Source organism: Hemitrygon akajei, chromosome 10 (assembly GCF_048418815.1).
Source record: "Hemitrygon akajei chromosome 10, sHemAka1.3, whole genome shotgun sequence".
Taxonomy (NCBI): domain Eukaryota; kingdom Metazoa; phylum Chordata; class Chondrichthyes; order Myliobatiformes; family Dasyatidae; genus Hemitrygon; species Hemitrygon akajei.
The window spans coordinates 94,831,494-94,849,028 of NC_133133.1; positions in this window are offsets into that span (position 1 = coordinate 94,831,494).

Consider the following 17,535-nt stretch of genomic DNA (forward strand, 5'->3'; position numbering starts at 1 on the left):
ACAATGGGAGAGCAGTATTCGAATGACAATGGGAAAGCATTGAGTTTGAATGACAATGGGAGTGCATTGAGTTTGAATGACAATGGAGAGCATTGAGTTTGAATGACAATGGGAGAGCATTGTGTTTGAATGACAATCTGAGCTCATTGAGTTTGAATGACAATGGGAAAGCATTGAGTTTGAATGACAATGGGAGAGCATTGAGTTTGAATGACAATGGGAGTGCATTGATTTTGAATGACAATGGGAATGCATTGAGTTTGAATGACAATGGGAGTGCATTGAGTTTGAATGACAATGTGAGCTCATTGAGTTTGAATGATAATGGGAGTGCTTTGAGTTTGAATGACAATGGGAGTGCATTCAGTTTGAATGACAATGGGAGAGCATTGAGTTTGAATGATAATGGGAGAGCATTGTGTTTGAATGACAATGTGAGCTCATTGAGATTGAATGACAATGTGAGCTCATTGAGTTTGAATGACAATGGGAGTGCATTCAGTTTGAATGACAATGGGAGAGCATTGAGTTTGAATGATAATGGGAGAGCATTGTGTTTGAATGACAATGTGAGCTCAATGAGTTTGAATGACAATGGAGAGCATTGAGTTTGAATGACAATGGGAGAGCATTGTGTTTGAATGACAATGTGAGCTCATTGAGTTTGAATGACAATGGGAAAGCATTGAGTTTGAATGACAATGGGAGAGCATTGAGTTTGAATGACAATGGGAGTGCATTGATTTTGAATGACAATGGGACAGCATTGTTCTAATGACAATGGGAATGCATTGAGTTTGAATGACAATGTGAGCTCATTGAGTTTGAATGACAATGGGAGAGCATTGAGTTTGAATGACAATGGGAAAGCATTGAGTTTGAATGACAATGGGAGAGCATTGTTCGAATGACAATGGGAGTGCTTTGAGTTTGAATGACAATGTGAGCTCATTGAGTTTGAATGACAATGGGAGAGCATTGAGTTTGAATGACAATGGGAAAGCATTGAGTTTGAATGACAATGGGAGAGCGTTGTTCGAATGACAATGGGAATGCATTGAGTTTGAATGCCAATGGGAGTGCATTGAGTTTGAATGACAATGGGAGAGCATTGTTCGAATGACAATGGGAGTTTTTTGAGTTTGAATGACAATGGGAGTGCATTGAGTTTGAATGACAATGGGAGAGCATTGAGTTTGAATGACAATGGGAGTACATTGAGTTTGAATGTCAATGGGAGAGCATTGTTCGAATGGCAATGGGAGTTTTTTGAGTTCGAATGTCAATGGGAGAGCAATGTTCGAATGACAATGGGAGTTTTTTGAGTTCGAATGACAATGGGAGAGCATTGTTCGAATGACAATGGGAGTTTTTTGAGTTTGAATGACAATGGGAGTGCATTGAGTTTGAATGACAATGGGAGAGCATTGAGTTTGAATGATAATGGGAGTGCATTCAGTTTGAATGACAATGGGAGAGCATTGAGTTTGAATGACAGTGGGAAAGCATTGAGTTTGAATGACAATGGGAGTGCATTCAGTTTGAATGACAATGGGAGAGCATTGAGTTTGAATGATAATGGGAGAGCATTGTGTTTGAATGACAATGTGAGCTCATTGAGTTTGAATGACAATGGGAAAGCATTGAGTTTGAATGACAATGGGAAAGCACTGAGTTTGAATGACAATGGGCGAGCATTGAGTTTGAAAGACAATGGGAGAGCATTGTTCGAATGACAATGGGAGTTTTTTGAGTTTGAATGACAATGGGAGTGCATTGAGTTTGAATGACAATGGGAGAGCATTGAGTTTGAATGACAATGGGAGTACATTGAGTTTGAATGACAATGGGAGAGCATTGTTCGAATGACAATGGGAGAGCATTGAGTTTGAATGACAATGGGAGAGCATTGAGTTTGAATGACAATGGGAGAGTATTGAGTTTGAATGACAATGGGAGTGCATTGAGTTTGAATGACAATGGGAGAGCATTGAGTGTGAATGACAATGTGAGCCCTTTGAGTTCGAATGAGAATGGGAGTGCATTGAGTTCGAATGAGAATGGGAGTGCATTGAGTTTGAATGACAATGGGAGTGCATTGAGTTTGAATGACAATGTGAGCTCATTGAGTTTGAATGACAATGGGAGTGCTTTGAGTTTGAATGACAATGGGAGAGCATTGAGTGTGAATGACAATGGGAGAGCATTGAGTTTGAATGACAATGGGAGAGCATTGAGTTTGAATGACAATGGGAAAGCATTGAGTTTGAATGACAATGGGGAAGCATTGAGTTTGAATGACAATGGGAGAGCATTGAGTTTGAATGACAATTGGAAAGCATTGAGTTTGAATGACAATGGGAGAGCATTGTTCGAATGACAATGGGAAAGCATTGAGTTTGAATGACAATGGGCAGCATCGATTTTGAATGACAATGGGAATGCATTGAGTTTGAATGACAATGGGAGAGCATTGAGTTTGAATGACAATTGGAAAGCATTGAGTTTGAATGACAATGGGAGAGCATTGTTCGAATGACAATGGGAGTGCATTGAGTTTGAATGACAATGGGAGTGCATTGAGTTTGAATGACAATGGAGAAAATTATTTGAATGACAATGGGAGAGCATCGATTTTGAATGACAATGGGAGACCATTGTTTGAATGAGAAAGGGAGAGCATTGAGTTCGAATGACAAACAGAGAGTATTGAGTTCCAGTGATAATGGGAGTGAATTGAGTTGCAATGAAAATGGTAGATCATTGTTTCAATGACAATGGGAGAAGATTGATTTCAATGACAATGGGAGAGCGTTGAGTTTGAATGACAATGGGAGAGTGTTGAGTTTGAATGTCAATGAGCGAGCATTGAGTTCGAATGACAATGGGAGTGCATTGAGTTTGAATGACAATGTGAGCTCATTGAGTTTGAATGACAATGGGAGAGCATTGAGTTTGAATGACAATGGGAGAGCATTATTCGAATGACAATGGGAAAGCATTGAGTTTGAATGACAATGGGAGTGCATTGAGTTTGAATGACAATGGAGAGCATTGAGTTTGAATGACAATGGGAGAGCATTGTGTTTGAATGACAATCTGAGCTCATTGAGTTTGAATGACAATGGGAAAGCATTGAGTTTGAATGACAATGGGAGAGCATTGAGTTTGAATGACAATGGGAGTGCATTGATTTTGAATGACAATGGGAATGCATTGAGTTTGAATGACAATGGGAGTGCATTGAGTTTGAATGACAATGTGAGCTCATTGAGTTTGAATGATAATGGGAGTGCTTTGAGTTTGAATGACAATGGGAGTGCATTCAGTTTGAATGACAATGGGAGAGCATTGAGTTTGAATGATAATGGGAGAGCATTGTGTTTGAATGACAATGTGAGCTCATTGAGTTTGAATGACAATGTGAGCTCATTGAGTTTGAATGACAATGGGAGTGCATTCAGTTTGAATGACAATGGGAGAGCATTGAGTTTGAATGATAATGGGAGAGCATTGTGTTTGAATGACAATGTGAGCTCAATGAGTTTGAATGACAATGGAGAGCATTGAGTTTGAATGACAATGGGAGAGCATTGTGTTTGAATGACAATGTGAGCTCATTGAGTTTGAATGACAATGGGAAAGCATTGAGTTTGAATGACAATGGGAGAGCATTGAGTTTGAATGACAATGGGAGTGCATTGATTTTGAATGACAATGGGACAGCATTGTTCTAATGACAATGGGAATGCATTGAGTTTGAATGACAATGTGAGCTCATTGAGTTTGAATGACAATGGGAGAGCATTGAGTTTGAATGACAATGGGAAAGCATTGAGTTTGAATGACAATGGGAGAGCATTGTTCGAATGACAATGGGAGTGCTTTGAGTTTGAATGACAATGTGAGCTCATTGAGTTTGAATGACAATGGGAGAGCATTGAGTTTGAATGACAATGGGAAAGCATTGAGTTTGAATGACAATGGGAGAGCGTTGTTCGAATGACAATGGGAATGCATTGAGTTTGAATGCCAATGGGAGTGCATTGAGTTTGAATGACAATGGGAGAGCATTGTTCGAATGACAATGGGAGTTTTTTGAGTTTGAATGACAATGGGAGTGCATTGAGTTTGAATGACAATGGGAGAGCATTGAGTTTGAATGACAATGGGAGTACATTGAGTTTGAATGTCAATGGGAGAGCATTGTTCGAATGACAATGGGAGTTTTTTGAGTTCGAATGTCAATGGGAGAGCATTGTTCGAATGACAATGGGAGTTTTTTGAGTTCGAATGACAATGGGAGAGCATTGTTCGAATGACAATGGGAGTTTTTTGAGTTTGAATGACAATGGGAGTGCATTGAGTTTGAATGACAATGGGAGAGCATTGAGTTTGAATGATAATGGGAGTGCATTCAGTTTGAATGACAATGGGAGAGCATTGAGTTTGAATGACAGTGGGAAAGCATTGAGTTTGAATGACAATGGGAGTGCATTCAGTTTGAATGACAATGGGAGAGCATTGAGTTTGAATGATAATGGGAGAGCATTGTGTTTGAATGACAACGGGAAAGCACTGAGTTTGAATGACAATGGGCGAGCATTGAGTTTGAAAGACAATGGGAGAGCATTGTTCGAATGACAATGGGAGTTTTTTGAGTTTGAATGACAATGGGAGTGCATTGAGTTTGAATGACAATGGGAGAGCATTGAGTTTGAATGACAATGGGAGTACATTGAGTTTGAATGACAATGGGAGAGCATTGTTCGAATGACAATGGGAGAGCATTGAGTTTGAATGACAATGGGAGAGCATTGAGTTTGAATGACAATGGGAGAGTATTGAGTTTGAATGACAATGGGAGTGCATTGAGTTTGAATGACAATGGGAGAGCATTGAGTGTGAATGACAATGTGAGCTCTTTGAGTTCGAATGAGAATGGGAGTGCATTGAGTTTGAATGACAATGGGAGTGCATTGAGTTTGAATGACAATGTGAGCTCATTGAGTTTGAATGACAATGGGAGTGCTTTGAGTTTGAATGACAATGGGAGAGCATTGAGTGTGAATGACAATGGGAGAGCATTGAGTTTGAATGACAATGGGAGAGCATTGAGTTTGAATGACAATGGGAAAGCATTGAGTTTGAATGACAATGGGGAAGCATTGAGTTTGAATGACAATGGGAGAGCATTGAGTTTGAATGACAATTGGAAAGCATTGAGTTTGAATGACAATGGGAGAGCATTGTTCGAATGACAATGGGAAAGCATTGAGTTTGAATGACAATGGGAGAGCATCGATTTTGAATGACAATGGGAGACCATTGTTTGAATGAGAAAGGGAGAGCATTGAGTTCGAATGACAAACAGAGAGTATTGAGTTCCAGTGATAATGGGAGAATTGAGTTGCAATGAAAATGGTAGATCATTGTTTCAAAGACAATGGGAGAAGATTGATTTCAATGACAATGGGAGAGCGTTGAGTTTGAATGACAATGGGCGAGCATTGAGTTTGAATGACAATGGGCGAGCATTGAGATTGAAAGACAATGGGAGAGCACTGAGTTCGAATGACAATGGGAGTGCATTGAGTTTGAATGACAATGTGAGCTCATTGAGTTTGAAATACAATGGGAGTGCTTTGAGTTTGAATGACAATGGGAGAGCATTATTCGAATGACAATGGGAAAGCATTGAGTTTGAATGACAATGGGAGTGCATTGAGTTTGAATGACAATGGGAGAGCATTGAGTTTGAATGACAATGGGAGAGCATTGTGTTTGAATGACAATGTGAGCTCATTGAGTTTGAATGACAATGGGAAAGCATTGAGTTTGAATGACAATGGGAGAGCATTGAGTTTGAATGACAATGGGAGAGCATTGTTCGAATGACAATGGGAATGCATTGAGTTTGAATGACAATGGGAGTGCATTGAGTTTGAATGACAATGGGAGAGCATTGAGTTTGAATGACAATGGGAGAGCATTATTCGAATGACAATGGGAAAGCATTGAGTTTGAATGACAATGGGAGTGCATTGAGTTTGAATGACAATGGGCGAGCATTGAGATTGAAAGACAATGGGAGAGCACTGAGTTCGAATGACAATGGGAGTTCATTGAGTTTGAATGACAATGTTAGCTCATTGAGTTTGAATGACAATGGGAGTGCTTTGAGTTTGAATGACAATGGGAGAGCATTATTCGAATGACAATGGGAAAGCATTGAGTTTGAATGACAATGGGAGTGGATTGAGTTTGAATGACAATGGGAGAGCATTGAGTTTGAATGACAATGGGAGAGCATTGTGTTTGAATGACAATGTGAGCTCATTGAGTTTGAATGACAATGGGAAAGCATTGAGTTTGAATGACAATGGGAGAGCATTGAGTTTGAATGACAATGGGACAGCATTGTTCGAATGACAATGGGAATGCATTGAGTTTGAATGACAATGGGAGTGCATTGAGTTTGAATGACAATGGGAGAGCATTGAGTTTGAATGACAATGGGAGTGCATTGAGTTTGAATGACAATGTGAGCTCTTTGAGTTTGAATGATAATGGGAGTGCTTTGAGTTTGAATGACAATGGGAGAGCATTATTCGAATGACAATGGGAATGCATTGAGTTTGAATGACAATGGGAGTGCATTGAGTTTGAATGACAATGTGAGCTCATTGAGTTTGAATGACAATGGGAGTGCTTTGAGTTTGAAAGAAAATGGGAGAGCATTATCCGAATGACAAAGGGAAAGCATTGAGTTTGAATGACAATGGGATAGCATTGAGTTTGAATGACAATGGGACAGCATTGTTCGAATGACAATGGGAATGCATTGAGTTTGAATGACAATGGGAGTGCATTGAGTTTGAATGACAATGTGAGCTCATTGAGTTTGAATGATAATGGGAGTGCTTTGAGTTTGAATGACAATGGGAGAGCATTATTCGAATGACAATGGGAAAGCATTGAGTTTGAATGACAATGGGAGTGCATTCAGTTTGAATGACAATGGGAGAGCATTGAGTTTGAATGATAATGGGAGAGCATTGTGTTTGAATGACAATGTGAGCTCATTGAGTTTGAATGACAATGGGAAAGCATTGAGTTTGAATGACAACGGGAAAGCATTGAGTTTGAATGACAATGGGAGTGCATTGAGTTTGAATGACAATGGGAGAGCATTGAGTTTGAATGACAATGGGAGAGTATTGTTCGAATGAGAATGGGAATGCATTGAGTTTGAATGACAATGTGAGCTCATTGAGTTTGAATGACAATGGGAGAGCATTGAGTTTGAATGACAATGGGAGTACATTGAGTTTGAATGTCAATGGGAGAGCATTGTTCGAATGACAATGGGAGTTTTTTGAGTTCGAATGTCAATGGGAGAGCATTGTTCGAATGACAATGGGAGTTTTTTGAGTTCGAATGACAATGGGAGAGCATTGTTCGAATGACAATGGGAGTTTTTTGAGTTTGAATGACAATGGGAGTGCATTGAGTTTGAATGACAATGGGAGAGCATTGAGTTTGAATGATAATGGGAGTGCATTCAGTTTGAATGACAATGGGAGAGCATTGAGTTTGAATGACAGTGGGAAAGCATTGAATTTGAATGACAATGGGAGTGCATTCAGTTTGAATGACAATGGGAGAGCATTGAGTTTGAATGATAATGGGAGAGCATTGTGTTTGAATGACAATGTGAGCCCATTGAGTTTGAATGACAACGGGAAAGCATTGAGTTTGAATGACAATGGGAAAGCACTGAGTTTGAATGACAATGGGCGAGCATTGAGTTTGAAAGACAATGGGAGAGCATTGTTCGAATGACAATGGGAGTTTTTTGAGTTTGAATGACAATGGGAGTGCATTGAGTTTGAATGACAATGGGAGAGCATTGAGTTTGAATGACAATGGGACAGCATTATTCGAATGACAATGGGAATGCATTGAGTTTGAATGACAATGGGAGTGCATTGAGTTTGAATGACAATGGGAGAGCATTGAGTTTGAATGACAATGGGAGTGCATTGAGTTTGAATGACAATGTGAGCTCTTTGAGTTTGAATGATAATGGGAGTGCTTTGAGTTTGAATGACAATGGGAGAGCATTATTCGAATGACAATGGGAATGCATTGAGTTTGAATGACAATGGGAGTGCATTGAGTTTGAATGACAATGTGAGCTCATTGAGTTTGAATGACAATGGGAGTGCTTTGAGTTTGAAAGAAAATGGGAGAGCATTATCCGAATGACAATGGGAAAGCATTGAGTTTGAATGACAATGGGATAGCATTGAGTTTGAATGACAATGGGACAGCATTGTTCGAATGACAATGGGAATGCATTGAGTTTGAATGACAATGGGAGTGCATTGAGTTTGAATGACAATGTGAGCTCATTGAGTTTGAATGATAATGGGAGTGCTTTGAGTTTGAATGACAATGGGAGAGCATTATTCGAATGACAATGGGAGTGCATTGAGTTTGAATGACAATGTGAGCTCATTGAGTTTGAATGACAATGGGAGTGCTTTGAGTTTGAATGACAATGGGAGAGCATTATTCGAATGACAATGGGAAAGCATTGAGTTTGAATGACAATGGGAGTGCATTGAGTTTGAATGACAATGGGAGAGCATTGAGTTTGAATGACAATGGGAGAGCATTGTGTTTGAATGACAATGTGAGCTCATTGAGTTTGAATGACAATGGGAAAGCATTGAGTTTGAATGACAATGGGAGAGCATTGAGTTTGAATGACAATGGGAGAGCATTGTTCGAATGACAATGGGAATGCATTGAGTTTGAATGACAATGGGAGTGCATTGAGTTTGAATGACAATGGGAGAGCATTGAGTTTGAATGACAATGGGAGTGCATTGAGTTTGAATGACAATGTGAGCTCTTTGAGTTTGAATGATAATGGGAGTGCTTTGAGTTTGAATGACAATGGGAGAGCATTATTCGAATGACAATGGGAATGCATTGAGTTTGAATGACAATGGGAGTGCATTGAGTTTGAATGACAATGTGAGCTCATTGAGTTTGAATGACAATGGGAGTGCTTTGAGTTTGAAAGAAAATGGGAGAGCATTATCCGAATGACAATGGGAAAGCATTGAGTTTGAATGACAATGGGAGTGCATTGAGTTTGAATGACAATGGGAGAGCATTGAGTTTGAATGACAATGGGAGAGTATTGTTCGAATGAGAATGGGAATGCATTGAGTTTGAATGACAATGTGAGCTCATTGAGTTTGAATGACAATGGGAGAGCATTGAGTTTGAATGACAATGGGAGTACATTGAGTTTGAATGTCAATGGGAGAGCATTGTTCGAATGACAATGGGAGTTTTTTGAGTTCGAATGTCAATGGGAGAGCATTGTTCGAATGACAATGGGAGTTTTTTGAGTTCGAATGACAATGGGAGAGCATTGTTCGAATGACAATGGGAGTTTTTTGAGTTTGAATGACAATGGGAGTGCATTGAGTTTGAATGACAATGGGAGAGCATTGAGTTTGAATGATAATGGGAGTGCATTCAGTTTGAATGACAATGGGAGAGCATTGAGTTTGAATGACAGTGGGAAAGCATTGAATTTGAATGACAATGGGAGTGCATTCAGTTTGAATGACAATGGGAGAGCATTGAGTTTGAATGATAATGGGAGAGCATTGTGTTTGAATGACAATGTGAGCCCATTGAGTTTGAATGACAATGGGAAAGCATTGAGTTTGAATGACAATGGGAAAGCACTGAGTTTGAATGACAATGGGCGAGCATTGAGTTTGAAAGACAATGGGAGAGCATTGTTCGAATGACAATGGGAGTTTTTTGAGTTTGAATGACAATGGGAGTGCATTGAGTTTGAATGACAATGGGAGAGCATTGAGTTTGAATGACAATGGGACAGCATTGTTCGAATGACAATGGGAATGCATTGAGTTTGAATGACAATGGGAGTGCATTGAGTTTGAATGACAATGGGAGAGCATTGAGTTTGAATGACAATGGGAGTGCATTGAGTTTGAATGACAATGTGAGCTCTTTGAGTTTGAATGATAATGGGAGTGCTTTGAGTTTGAATGACAATGGGAGAGCATTATTCGAATGACAATGGGAATGCATTGAGTTTGAATGACAATGGGAGTGCATTGAGTTTGAATGACAATGTGAGCTCATTGAGTTTGAATGACAATGGGAGTGCTTTGAGTTTGAAAGAAAATGGGAGAGCATTATCCGAATGACAATGGGAAAGCATTGAGTTTGAATGACAATGGGATAGCATTGAGTTTGAATGACAATGGGACAGCATTGTTCGAATGACAATGGGAATGCATTGAGTTTGAATGACAATGGGAGTGCATTGAGTTTGAATGACAATGTGAGCTCATTGAGTTTGAATGATAATGGGAGTGCTTTGAGTTTGAATGACAATGGGAGAGCATTATTCGAATGACAATGGGAGTGCATTGAGTTTGAATGACAATGTGAGCTCATTGAGTTTGAATGACAATGGGAGTGCTTTGAGTTTGAATGACAATGGGAGAGCATTATTCGAATGACAATGGGAAAGCATTGAGTTTGAATGACAATGGGAGTGCATTGAGTTTGAATGACAATGGGAGAGCATTGAGTTTGAATGACAATGGGAGAGCATTGTGTTTGAATGACAATGTGAGCTCATTGAGTTTGAATGACAATGGGAAAGCATTGAGTTTGAATGACAATGGGAGAGCATTGAGTTTGAATGACAATGGGAGAGCATTGTTCGAATGACAATGGGAATGCATTGAGTTTGAATGACAATGGGAGTGCATTGAGTTTGAATGACAATGGGAGAGCATTGAGTTTGAATGACAATGGGAGAGCATTATTCGAATGACAATGGGAAAGCATTGAGTTTGAATGACAATGGGAGTGCATTGAGTTTGAATGACAATGGGCGAGCATTGAGATTGAAAGACAATGGGAGAGCACTGAGTTCGAATGACAATGGGAGTGCATTGAGTTTGAATGACAATGTTAGCTCATTGAGTTTGAATGACAATGGGAGTGCTTTGAGTTTGAATGACAATGGGAGAGCATTATTCGAATGACAATGGGAAAGCATTGAGTTTGAATGACAATGGGAGTGGATTGAGTTTGAATGACAATGGGAGAGCATTGAGTTTGAATGACAATGGGAGAGCATTGTGTTTGAATGACAATGTGAGCTCATTGAGTTTGAATGACAATGGGAAAGCATTGAGTTTGAATGACAATGGGAGAGCATTGAGTTTGAATGACAATGGGACAGCATTGTTCGAATGACAATGGGAATGCATTGAGTTTGAATGACAATGGGAGTGCATTGAGTTTGAATGACAATGGGAGAGCATTGAGTTTGAATGACAATGGGAGTGCATTGAGTTTGAATGACAATGTGAGCTCTTTGAGTTTGAATGATAATGGGAGTGCTTTGAGTTTGAATGACAATGGGAGAGCATTATTCGAATGACAATGGGAATGCATTGAGTTTGAATGACAATGGGAGTGCATTGAGTTTGAATGACAATGTGAGCTCATTGAGTTTGAATGACAATGGGAGTGCTTTGAGTTTGAAAGAAAATGGGAGAGCATTATCCGAATGACAATGGGAAAGCATTGAGTTTGAATGACAATGGGATAGCATTGAGTTTGAATGACAATGGGACAGCATTGTTCGAATGACAATGGGAATGCATTGAGTTTGAATGACAATGGGAGTGCATTGAGTTTGAATGACAATGTGAGCTCATTGAGTTTGAATGATAATGGGAGTGCTTTGAGTTTGAATGACAATGGGAGAGCATTATTCGAATGACAATGGGAAAGCATTGAGTTTGAATGACAATGGGAGTGCATTCAGTTTGAATGACAATGGGAGAGCATTGAGTTTGAATGATAATGGGAGAGCATTGTGTTTGAATGACAATGTGAGCTCATTGAGTTTGAATGACAATGGGAAAGCATTGAGTTTGAATGACAACGGGAAAGCATTGAGTTTGAATGACAATGGGAGTGCATTGAGTTTGAATGACAATGGGAGAGCATTGAGTTTGAATGACAATGGGAGAGTATTGTTCGAATGAGAATGGGAATGCATTGAGTTTGAATGACAATGTGAGCTCATTGAGTTTGAATGACAATGGGAGAGCATTGAGTTTGAATGACAATGGGAGTACATTGAGTTTGAATGTCAATGGGAGAGCATTGTTCGAATGACAATGGGAGTTTTTTGAGTTCGAATGTCAATGGGAGAGCATTGTTCGAATGACAATGGGAGTTTTTTGAGTTCGAATGACAATGGGAGAGCATTGTTCGAATGACAATGGGAGTTTTTTGAGTTTGAATGACAATGGGAGTGCATTGAGTTTGAATGACAATGGGAGAGCATTGAGTTTGAATGATAATGGGAGTGCATTCAGTTTGAATGACAATGGGAGAGCATTGAGTTTGAATGACAGTGGGAAAGCATTGAATTTGAATGACAATGGGAGTGCATTCAGTTTGAATGACAATGGGAGAGCATTGAGTTTGAATGATAATGGGAGAGCATTGTGTTTGAATGACAATGTGAGCCCATTGAGTTTGAATGACAATGGGAAAGCATTGAGTTTGAATGACAATGGGAAAGCACTGAGTTTGAATGACAATGGGCGAGCATTGAGTTTGAAAGACAATGGGAGAGCATTGTTCGAATGACAATGGGAGTTTTTTGAGTTTGAATGACAATGGGAGTGCATTGAGTTTGAATGACAATGGGAGAGCATTGAGTTTGAATGACAATGGGACAGCATTGTTCGAATGACAATGGGAATGCATTGAGTTTGAATGACAATGGGAGTGCATTGAGTTTGAATGACAATGGGAGAGCATTGAGTTTGAATGACAATGGGAGTGCATTGAGTTTGAATGACAATGTGAGCTCTTTGAGTTTGAATGATAATGGGAGTGCTTTGAGTTTGAATGACAATGGGAGAGCATTATTCGAATGACAATGGGAATGCATTGAGTTTGAATGACAATGGGAGTGCATTGAGTTTGAATGACAATGTGAGCTCATTGAGTTTGAATGACAATGGGAGTGCTTTGAGTTTGAAAGAAAATGGGAGAGCATTATCCGAATGACAATGGGAAAGCATTGAGTTTGAATGACAATGGGAGTGCATTGAGTTTGAATGACAATGGGAGAGCATTGAGTTTGAATGACAATGGGAGAGTATTGTTCGAATGAGAATGGGAATGCATTGAGTTTGAATGACAATGTGAGCTCATTGAGCTTGAATGACAATGGGAGAGCATTGAGTTTGAATGACAATGGGAGTACATTGAGTTTGAATGTCAATGGGAGAGCATTGTTCGAATGACAATGGGAGTTTTTTGAGTTCGAATGTCAATGGGAGAGCATTGTTCGAATGACAATGGGAGTTTTTTGAGTTCGAATGACAATGGGAGAGCATTGTTCGAATGACAATGGGAGTTTTTTGAGTTTGAATGACAATGGGAGTGCATTGAGTTTGAATGACAATTGGAGAGCATTGAGTTTGAATGATAATGGGAGTGCATTCAGTTTGAATGACAATGGGAGAGCATTGAGTTTGAATGACAGTGGGAAAGCATTGAATTTGAATGACAATGGGAGTGCATTCAGTTTGAATGACAATGGGAGAGCATTGAGTTTGAATGATAATGGGAGAGCATTGTGTTTGAATGACAATGTGAGCCCATTGAGTTTGAATGACAATGGGAAAGCATTGAGTTTGAATGACAATGGGAAAGCACTGAGTTTGAATGACAATGGGCGAGCATTGAGTTTGAAAGACAATGGGAGAGCATTGTTCGAATGACAATGGGAGTTTTTTGAGTTTGAATGACAATGGGAGTGCATTGAGTTTGAATGACAATGGGAGAGCATTGAGTTTGAATGACAATGGGACAGCATTGTTCGAATGACAATGGGAATGCATTGAGTTTGAATGACAATGGGAGTGCATTGAGTTTGAATGACAATGGGAGAGCATTGAGTTTGAATGACAATGGGAGTGCATTGAGTTTGAATGACAATGTGAGCTCTTTGAGTTTGAATGATAATGGGAGTGCTTTGAGTTTGAATGACAATGGGAGAGCATTATTCGAATGACAATGGGAATGCATTGAGTTTGAATGACAATGGGAGTGCATTGAGTTTGAATGACAATGTGAGCTCATTGAGTTTGAATGACAATGGGAGTGCTTTGAGTTTGAAAGAAAATGGGAGAGCATTATCCGAATGACAATGGGAAAGCATTGAGTTTGAATGACAATGGGATAGCATTGAGTTTGAATGACAATGGGACAGCATTGTTCGAATGACAATGGGAATGCATTGAGTTTGAATGACAATGGGAGTGCATTGAGTTTGAATGACAATGTGAGCTCATTGAGTTTGAATGATAATGGGAGTGCTTTGAGTTTGAATGACAATGGGAGAGCATTATTCGAATGACAATGGGAAAGCATTGAGTTTGAATGACAATGGGAGTGCATTCAGTTTGAATGACAATGGGAGAGCATTGAGTTTGAATGATAATGGGAGAGCATTGTGTTTGAATGACAATGTGAGCTCATTGAGTTTGAATGACAATGGGAAAGCATTGAGTTTGAATGACAACGGGAAAGCATTGAGTTTGAATGACAATGGGAGTGCATTGAGTTTGAATGACAATGGGAGAGCATTGAGTTTGAATGACAATGGGAGAGTATTGTTCGAATGAGAATGGGAATGCATTGAGTTTGAATGACAATGTGAGCTCATTGAGTTTGAATGACAATGGGAGAGCATTGAGTTTGAATGACAATGGGAGTACATTGAGTTTGAATGTCAATGGGAGAGCATTGTTCGAATGACAATGGGAGTTTTTTGAGTTCGAATGTCAATGGGAGAGCATTGTTCGAATGACAATGGGAGTTTTTTGAGTTCGAATGACAATGGGAGAGCATTGTTCGAATGACAATGGGAGTTTTTTGAGTTTGAATGACAATGGGAGTGCATTGAGTTTGAATGACAATGGGAAAGCATTGAGTTTGAATGACAATGGGAGAGCATTGAGTTTGAATGACAATGGGAGAGCATTGTTCGAATGACAATGGGAATGCATTGAGTTTGAATGACAATGGGAGTGCATTGAGTTTGAATGACAATGGGAGAGCATTGAGTTTGAATGACAATGGGAGAGCATTATTCGAATGACAATGGGAAAGCATTGAGTTTGAATGACAATGGGAGTGGATTGAGTTTGAATGACAATGGGAGAGCATTGAGTTTGAATGACAATGGGAGAGCATTGTGTTTGAATGACAATGTGAGCTCATTGAGTTTGAATGACAATGGGAAAGCATTGAGTTTGAATGACAATGGGAGAGCATTGAGTTTGAATGACAATGGGACAGCATTGTTCGAATGACAATGGGAATGCATTGAGTTTGAATGACAATGGGAGTGCATTGAGTTTGAATGACAATGGGAGAGCATTGAGTTTGAATGACAATGGGAGTGCATTGAGTTTGAATGACAATGTGAGCTCTTTGAGTTTGAATGATAATGGGAGTGCTTTGAGTTTGAATGACAATGGGAGAGCATTATTCGAATGACAATGGGAATGCATTGAGTTTGAATGACAATGGGAGTGCATTGAGTTTGAATGACAATGTGAGCTCATTGAGTTTGAATGACAATGGGAGTGCTTTGAGTTTGAAAGAAAATGGGAGAGCATTATCCGAATGACAATGGGAAAGCATTGAGTTTGAATGACAATGGGATAGCATTGAGTTTGAATGACAATGGGACAGCATTGTTCGAATGACAATGGGAATGCATTGAGTTTGAATGACAATGGGAGTGCATTGAGTTTGAATGACAATGTGAGCTCATTGAGTTTGAATGATAATGGGAGTGCTTTGAGTTTGAATGACAATGGGAGAGCATTATTCGAATGACAATGGGAAAGCATTGAGTTTGAATGACAATGGGAGTGCATTCAGTTTGAATGACAATGGGAGAGCATTGAGTTTGAATGATAATGGGAGAGCATTGTGTTTGAATGACAATGTGAGCTCATTGAGTTTGAATGACAATGGGAAAGCATTGAGTTTGAATGACAACGGGAAAGCATTGAGTTTGAATGACAATGGGAGTGCATTGAGTTTGAATGACAATGGGAGAGCATTGAGTTTGAATGACAATGGGAGAGTATTGTTCGAATGAGAATGGGAATGCATTGAGTTTGAATGACAATGTGAGCTCATTGAGTTTGAATGACAATGGGAGAGCATTGAGTTTGAATGACAATGGGAGTACATTGAGTTTGAATGTCAATGGGAGAGCATTGTTCGAATGACAATGGGAATTTTTTGAGTTCGAATGTCAATGGGAGAGCATTGTTCGAATGACAATGGGAGTTTTTTGAGTTCGAATGACAATGGGAGAGCATTGTTCGAATGACAATGGGAGTTTTTTGAGTTTGAATGACAATGGGAGTTCATTGAGTTTGAATGACAATGGGAGAGCATTGAGTTTGAATGATAATGGGAGTGCATTCAGTTTGAATGACAATGGGAGAGCATTGAGTTTGAATGACAGTGGGAAAGCATTGAGTTTGAATGACAATGGGAGTGCATTCAGTTTGAATGACAATGGGAGAGCATTGAGTTTGAATGATAATGGGAGAGCATTGTGTTTGAATGACAATGTGAGCCCATTGAGTTTGAATGACAATGGGAAAGCATTGAGTTTGAATGACAATGGGAAAGCACTGAGTTTGAATGACAATGGGCGAGCATTGAGTTTGAAAGACAATGGGAGAGCATTGTTCGAATGACAATGGGAGTTTTTTGAGTTTGAATGACAATAGGAGTGCATTGAGTTTGAATGACAATGGGAGAGCATTGAGTTTGAATGACAATGGGACAGCATTGTTCGAATGACAATGGGAATGCATTGAGTTTGAATGACAATGGGAGTGCATTGAGTTTGAATGACAATGGGAGAGCATTGAGTTTGAATGACAATGGGAGTGCATTGAGTTTGAATGACAATGTGAGCTCTTTGAGTTTGAATGATAATGGGAGTGCTTTGAGTTTGAATGACAATGGGAGAGCATTATTCGAATGACAATGGGAATGCATTGAGTTTGAATGACAATGGGAGTGCATTGAGTTTGAATGACAATGTGAGCTCATTGAGTTTGAATGACAATGGGAGTGCTTTGAGTTTGAAAGAAAATGGGAGAGCATTATCCGAATGACAATGGGAAAGCATTGAGTTTGAATGACAATGGGATAGCATTGAGTTTGAATGACAATGGGACAGCATTGTTCGAATGACAATGGGAATGCATTGAGTTTGAATGACAATGGGAGTGCATTGAGTTTGAATGACAATGTGAGCTCATTGAGTTTGAATGATAATGGGAGTGCTTTGAGTTTGAATGACAATGGGAGAGCATTATTCGA